We start from the raw sequence: 9531 nt of genomic DNA, 5'->3' as shown, positions 1-9531 counted from the left end.
GATGCGTCATAGGCCCCACCCAGGCCCCGCCCCTGTACCGCCTCCGGGACCGCCCTTCTCCCCCGCCTGTCACCCTCGCGGGGATCTACAGCAAACAGCCTTGGTTGTCCAACTAGCGCAGAGGCTGGCTAACAGATGGAGTTTTCAGACTGCTATAGATTTGCACATGTTTTGCATAAAGTTCAAGACCAAACTTGAAAACGTGGCTCCCAGCTCTGAAAATACAAATGAAATTAACAGCACAGTACACTGCCGCATTCTGGCTGGTCACCTCACACTCCTGAACAAAATAATAAACTCAGGAGAAAATTTTATTTATATTAAACAGTGGTTTCTTTCTAGGTTTACTTGGTGCCTTCTCTTATTCCCTTTCCTCTTCTGTTTGACCCAGATCAGGATGTTCAAGCCACTGAGAGGCTGAGAGGAATCCAGTTTTAACTAAAATTAACATTTTCCTAATCCCTGCTCTAATTCAAGGCCCTCTGTGCCCAGTGAAGAAATGCTGGGTCCTATCTGATTGAACCCTGAAAACACCATATTTTGCTTTGCTAGATATTTTCATCCACTAATCTTTCAAATTTACTAAACCATGGCATTCTGAAAGTCTACCTTCAAAACTAACCACATGCTCATGTAACAGCCAGCTTAAGTATGTCTTCTAAAAGATAGTCTGTAGTCCTCTCACTTTCCCACAAGAAGCCATATTTACATGGGAGGGCAGCACCTAGAAGACTTTTGAGTTACCCAAAGGTAAGCTGAGTGCTTCATGGCTTTTTAATTTCCTGATGAAGACCAGATCAAGATCAGGAAAAAAGAGTCATAAATTGCATGCAAATCTATTTCCATACTTTTAATTTTACATTAGTTTTATCCAAGTTCTTCATTTAAGTTGAACAGAAGAATGTACAGTCAGGTATCATTCATTTTGTACATAATCCTCTACAGCTTTTTCACCTTTATTCTCCTTCCAATAGCCCTCTCCGCTCTGCATCCAAGGGGGGGAATATGATGGGAGGTTGGAATGAAGCCCAGGCCAAGAACGAAGAGTAGGGTGGGAAAGGGACACTGCTGCTGCTACATGGTGGAAAGAAGCAGACAGAAGGAATTGTCAAGAGGAGCCCTCAATGGGAAACTCGAGTGAAACTTCTAGTTCTGTTGAGGAGAGATTCTCTGCCAAGGCGGTGATTAGTTGGCACCGTTGGTACAACCTTTCAGCAAAAGGCACACCAATGAGGGTAAAGTCTTGACTCGGCCAGCCTCGAGGAACTAAGTTCCCTCGGCAGCTCTATGATGCCCACATCCTTGGACCTCCACACTTAGCAGCCAGTAGGTACCTAATCAGGTGGGCCCAGGTAGGCTGTGGCTTTCGGTTTGTGCAGCTTAGGGGACTGTTGTAGACCTCAGAAGCAGATATCCCTGTAGAAACCAGAATTTAATAGGGAGGGAGTGGCCAATAAATCTCGGTAGGTGGTTGAAATTTTTCTAGCTGAAGGTTCTTCATAAGTACACCTGACAGTCCTAGGAATTACTGGGAGGGACTTGACAGAGGGCCAGACATCTGCAGCAGCAGGCAGTGGAGATTGTGTAGTAGCAGGTGTGTTTCGTGCCGTTGAGATGGCTCTGACTCCTGGTGACTCTGTGAATTAGTCACAATGTCCACAATGTCCTGTTCTCAGCAACCTGTGGACTCAAGAGCTAATGAATAAAATTACAGGTCCACCTCTCAGCATGAACATGTTGACCCAAGACTTTATATCCCAGAACTGGGCAAATTCAGTTTGCCATTCAAATAGCATTTCAATAATTTTAAGGTTCTAATTAGTCTAATTGTAATTAGAGCAATAGTCTATAAGCACATTCTGGTGACTGATAGCCTTAAGCTGTTCTAGATTACTCTGGCTGCAAAGCAGGGGCCGTTCAGAAGGGTATTTAATCCCTTGCCACCATCCCTGCTTGGCAAGGGCACCGATTAATCAATCAATCAGTCAATCAAGGGCCTCCCAATCAACTTGTGGCTGCCAGCACTGCACGTGGCTGAGGAGCTGGAGATGGTGTGGCTGGCAAAGAGCACAGTGTGTGAGTCCATGGAGGGGTGCAGACAGGCTAGTGCCATGCACGGGCTCTGAGCCTAAGCATCAGCATGGCAAACACCAAGCTAATTGCTACAGTGCATTTGTTTTAGTTATTTGCCCATTGATTTGTGTCATTGTAATAATGAATATTAAAATATTTTTCATATTAATAACTAAAACAAATTAATGTCCCTGTAATTTAATTACAACAGCAGTCATTGTCTTCCCGTATATATCTATCTGCAGTCATTTTCAAGCATGTGGATGAGACAGGGTGTTGAATTTCTTTGCCTTAGAGTTTGAAATGAAAGGGATGCTCGTAATCATCTGGGCAATTTCATTTTCTTGCAGATAAGGAAACCAGGGACCGGAGGGGCTGAACATTGGGTAACTTTCTCTAAAACGGCCTCTGATGAGTGCAAGAAGAAGCCTGGAATGTTTTATATTCTCAGCTAGAACAAAGACAGCACTCACTCTGGCATGTATGTTTGATTTTTATAATGTGAAATTTACAAAACATAAAATTAACCCTTATAAACTGAATAATTCATTGGCACTTAGTACAGTCACAATGTCGTGCAACCACTGCCACTCTGTGTTTCCCAAACACATTTGCCAGCTGAAAAGAAAACCCTCTACCCAGTGAACAGCTACTCCGCAACTCCCCAGCCCTGATCACTGTCCATCTGCTTTAGCTGCTGTGGATTTACCTTTTCCAGATAGTCCCTCGGAGCAGAATCAGAGGATATGTGACTTTTTGTGTCTGGCTTCTTTCACTTAGTAAAATGTTTCCCAGGTTCATCTACATTGTACCATGTATCAGTACTTTGTTCCTTTGCATGGCTAAATAATATTCCATTGTATGGATAGACCACATTTCTTTATCCATTCATAACCTAATGGATATTTGGTTGTTTCCACCTTTTGCCTATTGAGTACCTACTTTCCATTCTTTTGGGCATACATTTAGGAGTGGAATTGCTGGGTCACATGGTAATTCCGTGTCTAACTTTCTGAGGAACCAACAAACTATTTTATAAAGGGCTGTGTCATTTTATATTTCCACCCATGTTATGGTATCACATTCTTTTTTATTTCTCATGAAAACTGTCTATATGTCTTCTACCCCTTCAACCCCCTGCCATGCCTCCCTTCTCTTCTGTGTTCTTGCCATGCCATATCATCAAGAGGCTTCTCATTACACTGAGTGGCTTCATAGTGGGCAAGGGCTCTTATTTATTAATTTATGAAACAAACACTTTGGTAACACCATATTCCAGGTACTGTGCTAAAAGTGTTACAAACATTACTTTGATCAATTCCTATTACATCCCCAAGGAATCCATACTATTAATAGTCCCCATTGTGAAGATGACAAAAGTGAAACAGAGAGAGAGGCTAAGGCCAAGGTCACACAGTGAGAGAGTAAAACAATGATGGACAAAATCTGAGAACTGCCAATGTAGTAAGGGCAGGAGAAAAGATTATTTTGAGCCATTTGTTTGGCACGGCAACTTTTTTGTCCTTAAGTATTCTCTCTCTCTCTCCTTTTTTTTTAAGCCAAAGTGAGTTTATTGGGATGGTGGCCCCTTGTCTAATCTGGGAGCTTTAGTGCTGCTTTGTTCTGAAAGAGCATCCTTCTGCAAGCCCGGCATGTCCTCCTGTAGGCCAACAGAGGACAGTGGAGCAGCCAACACACAAAACTACCCCTGGTGGATGGCTAGGGTCAGTGGTGACTTTACAGCATCCCGGGTATTTCACACTGATTGGAGCTCTGCACTGGGTGCTCCTTCCTGTGTGTTTCTTCTTCTCGTCTTCTGGAGAAGGGTGAGAGAGAGCCTTAGCAGGGGCATGTTGTTGTGGGGAGGTGGTCACTGCCGGAACTGCCCTTCAGTGCTCTTTTTTGCTATGACTCTTAATCATTACACTCTCACCTGCCATGAAAATTTTAGTTATCACTTGCCTTACTGGCATTTGGTGAAGAAGGGAGATAAGCCAAACTTACCATAACTGACTTAACAGACACTATTAGGAGGAATCTTCCAAACTACAAGTTGGGGTCAGCTCCTTGTTCCTTTCCAGCGATGGCCCAGTGTTGCCGGGAGTCACACGTTCCAGTGACGTGTAGTCTGTGGAGAGCAGTTGTTGGTAATGAGCCACGCTCCCTCCGGTCCACAGGTCTGTACGGCTCAACCTTCGGGACACAAGAAGCACATTTAATTTAAATGGAGGTGGTGAAACAAGAGGTCGGTGCCTAAAGGGAACTTGCACTTGAGCTCACTGCTGTGAACTGGGTCAGAGTAAGGTGTATGCAATCACGTCCCATTCCCTGTGGAGTCCAGGTGTCCTCCTTCTGTACATGTCGAAGGGGAAAGAAAGTGACTTTCTGTATAAGTTCTTAATTGTTTCTGAGCACATGGGCAAGTGCTCTTTGACAACTCTGTCCATATACAGATTCTGGGAAGCGAGGCATATCAGTAATTTCATAAACATTTTCCAATTCAACTCTTATTTAAACTGAAAATGCCCAAAAGCATTCACTCTGGCTAAAAATATGGCAAAAGAAAACCCATGTCATCAATCATAAAAATACAGCAGTGTCATGTTTATATTAGTATGGAATATGCTAGGAAGCTTTAATGCTTAATTTTATAAAGCCTTTTACAAAGGGTTTTCATATCTTAATGTGTCTTATTTAAAATAGCTTATTTTTTATTCTAGAATAGTTTTAGATTTACAGGACAATTGGCTTACACAGAGTTACCACATCCCCCACACCATTTCCCCTATTGACATGTGACATTAGTATAGTACACATGTCACAACTTATGAATGAATAATGATATATTATTAACTAAAGTCCTTATTGTGTTCACATTTCCTTTGTTTTTACCTAATGGCCTTTTTCTTTTCCAGGATCCTAGTGAAATTGCACTATGGTTGAAGTGAGTTCACAGTGTTTTGGGGAAAGTGTATGCCAAGTCAGTCATTTCAGCCCTTTAGCTCCTGTAGTGGGTAAGGAGGGTTGCATGCTGACTGAATGTGGCTCCTTCCCTTCTTTACAGCTCTCTGCATGGCTGAGGCTTGGTGGCAACCTTGGGAACCTTCTGTATACAGCCAGGAGTCTCCAGGATTCAGGTTCCGATCCCTCTTTTCCCCTCCCTGGCCTGTGCTGGGAGGAGGGAGTGCTAATGGCCCCAGTGTCCTATGGTCCACTGTGTGACCAGACCTCAGCTTTTGTTCACATATTTTTCTCCTCCCTGGATCCACAGAAGGAGCTTGATTGATCTGAGGCAGTGGGTCCCTCAGAATCACCAGGCAAGCTTGCTGAAACACAGATTGCTGACCCCACCCCCAGAGCTTCTGATTCAGTAGGTCTGGGCGGTGCCTGATAATTCACGTCTCTGACACGTTCCCAGGGGCTGCTTCTACTGGTGGGGGAAGGGAAAGCATATTCTGAGATCCATTTTTCTAAGCCAGTCAGTATTCTCCTGGTGACTGTTAATCTAGTGGTGGGCAGGTCACCTCAGCCTAAGCCAGTGGTTCTCTGCCCTGGTTGTCCATTATAATCACTTGGTAGCTTCTAAAACCTGCTTCCATCTGGCACCCACCTGAGGCTAATAAATTAATATTGCTAAAGATAAGTTCTCAGTATTGACAGTTTAAAAAAAGCAAGTAAACAAACAAAATAAAAATGAAATAATAACAATAAATAATTCAAGAAGCTCTCCCGGTGATTTTAATGTACAGCAGCACTGAAAATCACTGGTAAAGAATCGATATCAAAGGGAGAGTTCTCTCTCTTTTCCTTCCCTGCAAACACAGGAAAAGGAAGCAGGCAGCTCTGTGGCCTCTGGCAGCCATTGAGTCACCATGAAGGGCGCCAGTCTCAGGATGAAGCCAACACCGAGAAAGGCCGAACAGAGTGTCGAAAGGACTTGAGACCTTGGTGACATCACTGAGTGGCTTATCTCCCTATTCCTGGAGCCTGCCCTACCTCTGGACTTCCCGTTATGTGAGAGAATACATTTCTTCACTTTTAAAGTCAATTTAAGTCGCAGTTTTCAGCCACTCATAGTCAAAAGCATTCTAACAGATAACACCAGAGACAGTTACCAAGTGGCCATAATAATGAGTCTACTCTGAAAGACACCTTGTCTCAGTGTCGCCCCTTCTGCACACCCCAGAAGTCTGAATCCATGAAGACAGAGAGAGGGCAGCAGGACAGTTCGAGTGCAGTCTGCATCTAAGCTCCTCTCCAGCCCCGTATATGTGTGCACATGTCCAGCTCTGAAATTTTACGGTGCTTTTGGCTTCCCAGCAAAGCAGAGGACCTGGATAGAAGACCGGGTGTTTTCCCTTATGTCTAAAATAGTTTTCTCTTTCTACCTAAGCAAAAAAAATCTCATAATAGTCAAACTACGGGTTATGATTGTATTCTTTATAAACCGTTTTCTCAAACTGCAAATTTGTTTTCAAGCAATAATTCCTATTTATATTTATAATAGGAAAATGTTGGTAGAACATAAATATTCAACACTGGGAACTACTTGGGACAAAGTAAATGTCTGGCAAATGTTTTATGGCAACAAAATTAACACTGTGGGTTACAAAACCAAATGTAGAGTAAGAGTCCCTTGTTGAGAGACAGACCCCAAGATGTTATTAATGATTGTTTCTAGCCCTTGTTGCTGTGGCTGAATGGACTGAGTGCCAACCTTCAAACCAAAGGGTTGTCGGTTTAATTCCCAGTCTAGGGCACATGCCTGGGTTGTGAGCCGGGTCCCTAGTAGGGGGCGTGAGAGAGGCAACCACACATTGATGTTTCTCTCCCTCCCTTCCCCTCTCTAAAAATAAATAAAATAAAATAAAAAGAAATTATTGTTTCTGTTTAAGTGGGAGTATGGCAGTTTTTAATGTTTGGTTTGTATGTATTTTCTAATTATTTTCTAATGGATACATATTGCCTTTGTAATAAAAAATAAATGTAACTTTTTAAAAGAATATGGGATTCATTAGCTTGTTGGTGCTGAGCACCATTTCTGCTGTCGTGTGCACTGTTAGAGGTGGCTGGAATCCTGTGACTTACATTTCCCAGACACCTTTGCCAACTGGCCCAGTTAGATGCTGCCAGTGTGAAGCACTGGTGGGAAAACTGGACAAAATGAAGGAGAGACCCTTTGTTTTAGAGCTTCTGGCAGTGGCTGTGGCAGCGGTGTGGGCTCCAGGAGCTGTGACCAGTTCCAGCAGCGGCATTAGTGGCTGGGGCAGCGGCCAGTTCCAGCAGCATCAGCAGCTTCACACAGTGTCAGATGCCAGACATTTCTGGACTGATAACATCACCACCAGTTTTTTCCTCCAGCTTTAGGAGTGGTCCTGCCTTCCTGCAGGTGCTCATCTCTAGGCTAGCACACCTTCCCTTTTCTGTTTCTCCAAACTTTCCAACCGCCTTGGAACTACTAGTACTGGAAAGTACTACTAGTACTAGAATGTTCGGAAAACATTCTAACAGATAACCTAATTTCCTTAGGATATATTCCCTCCATTTGAAATAGCTGGTTTGTTTTCCCAATTCATCACTGACTGATACGTGTACATGAGTCAGTTCCTACATCAAATTCACCAACAAATCCTCCCAATTCTGCTGCCTCCTGTAATTCCAGCCTCCCCACTTCTCCCTGTCTCCACTGCCACCACCAGCCCTGACCTCCAGTACCTCCCGTGTGGATTACTGCCACAGCCTTCTCTCAAGTCTCCCTACCCTCACACTTGCCCCACAGCAGTCCATTGCCGCCACAGAAGCCAGGGCAATCTTCCTTAGACATAAATACACGGCATCACTCTCCTTTGAGAAGCCTCCACACCTGAAATCCAAACTCACCAACATGGCCCATGAGGCCCAGGGGACAGGTCGTCACTCTGCCTTGTCCTCCACTCACTGTGCCTCAGTCACACCGCTTTTCCTTAAGTTCTTGAAACAGGCAAGCTCTTTCCTACCTCAGCAATGCTGCATGTGGCACCTACACCTTGAAATACACTTTTCCCTGACCTTCATAAAGTAGCTTCTTCCCATCATTTCCACATGTTATTTCTTCAAAAAAGCCCTCCTCACCACCCTACAAAAAGTGGGCACTCCCATCTCAGCTCCTGGTATTTTTCCTTCACAGTGCCTATGAAAATTGGCTTTTTCTTGGTTTGTTTTATGTTTCTTTCTCCCAGAATTCAGAGGGCAAGGACATGTTCATAGTATTTCCAGTGCCCAGCACAGTGCCTGACACAAATCAGATGTTCATTATACACAAAAATCAAGGAAATCAGATTTATTTTCATAAGTTTTTGATTGTTGGATATTTAAAAAGCCAAAAGTTAATGGAAATCTAAAAAATAGAAAGAAAAAAATGTTTAGAAGAGACCAAATTGATAAAAGATAAAGAGCTAAAAAATCTCCCCATGACATAGTAGCAAAATGTTCTCCCAAATATGATTTGGTCCAAATTCTTTTATTGACAAATTTGCTTTTGCCTAAATTGATTCAACTCCATTAGCTGAAACTGATTCAGATATCCAGGCTGGGGGTTCTGAGTCACTTCTAAGGCTGTGTGTGCGACAAGCAGAGTCTCACTCAGGATTGGATCTCATTCTTGCAACAGTTTTAGCTCTTGAGTTCTTGTATCTTTCAGCCAAGCATTCATTCATTGAGTCAGTAAGGCAGTCAACAAATATTTTCTTGCATGCCTTCCACATGCCAGGCACTGTACAAGGTACACACAAACAAACACACTGATTTGGGGTCATGAATAAGTGCTGTGAGAAAATATGACCGTGGAATGCAGTAAGTGGTGGAGGGGCACCATCACGTCACTGGTTGGAGAAACCTTGGCTGAGAAGGTACTCATGGACCTGAGGTCACAGTTGCTAACAAGGACCCTGTAGAGCCACATTGAGACTTTAGAAACCTTAAACACGATGAGATTGTGATGTGCTCTCTCCTTCCCACCCACCCCCAGTTAATTCAAAACAGAAAAAGCCTTAAAGAGGCTTAAAATAAGTGCAAAGAATGTCAACAAAGTTCTGATACCCACACCCTCACCTCACTCCTATGACAACTACTTGAACACTTTTGGGGAAATATCTCAAATCAAATTCATTCAAAAATATTTTCTCACTTACAGGGCTCTTTCTTTGCTGGTTCTCCAAATATACATTTCATCTGTTCACTGATTTATCTGGTACTTGGAGCCATCTATGCAAAACTCTGAGGCACATTCCCTCATCCCTAGCTAGGGGCATCTTACCTACCTTAATTCCCCTTTCTGTCTCTGAACCTCTTGTGCCCATGGGGTCTCTGACTCTCTCCTGTGCGTGTGTGTGTGTGGCGGGCGGGGGGGGGGGGGTTCCCATACATACGTGTGTGTCAAATCTGGTTATTTTCTCTGGCTGCTCTGTCTCATGTTTATTT

The sequence above is a fragment of the Phyllostomus discolor genome, chromosome 1 (genome assembly GCF_004126475.2).
Source record: "Phyllostomus discolor isolate MPI-MPIP mPhyDis1 chromosome 1, mPhyDis1.pri.v3, whole genome shotgun sequence".
Lineage (NCBI taxonomy): Eukaryota > Metazoa > Chordata > Mammalia > Chiroptera > Phyllostomidae > Phyllostomus > Phyllostomus discolor.
This window is presented reverse-complemented; position numbering follows the sequence as displayed.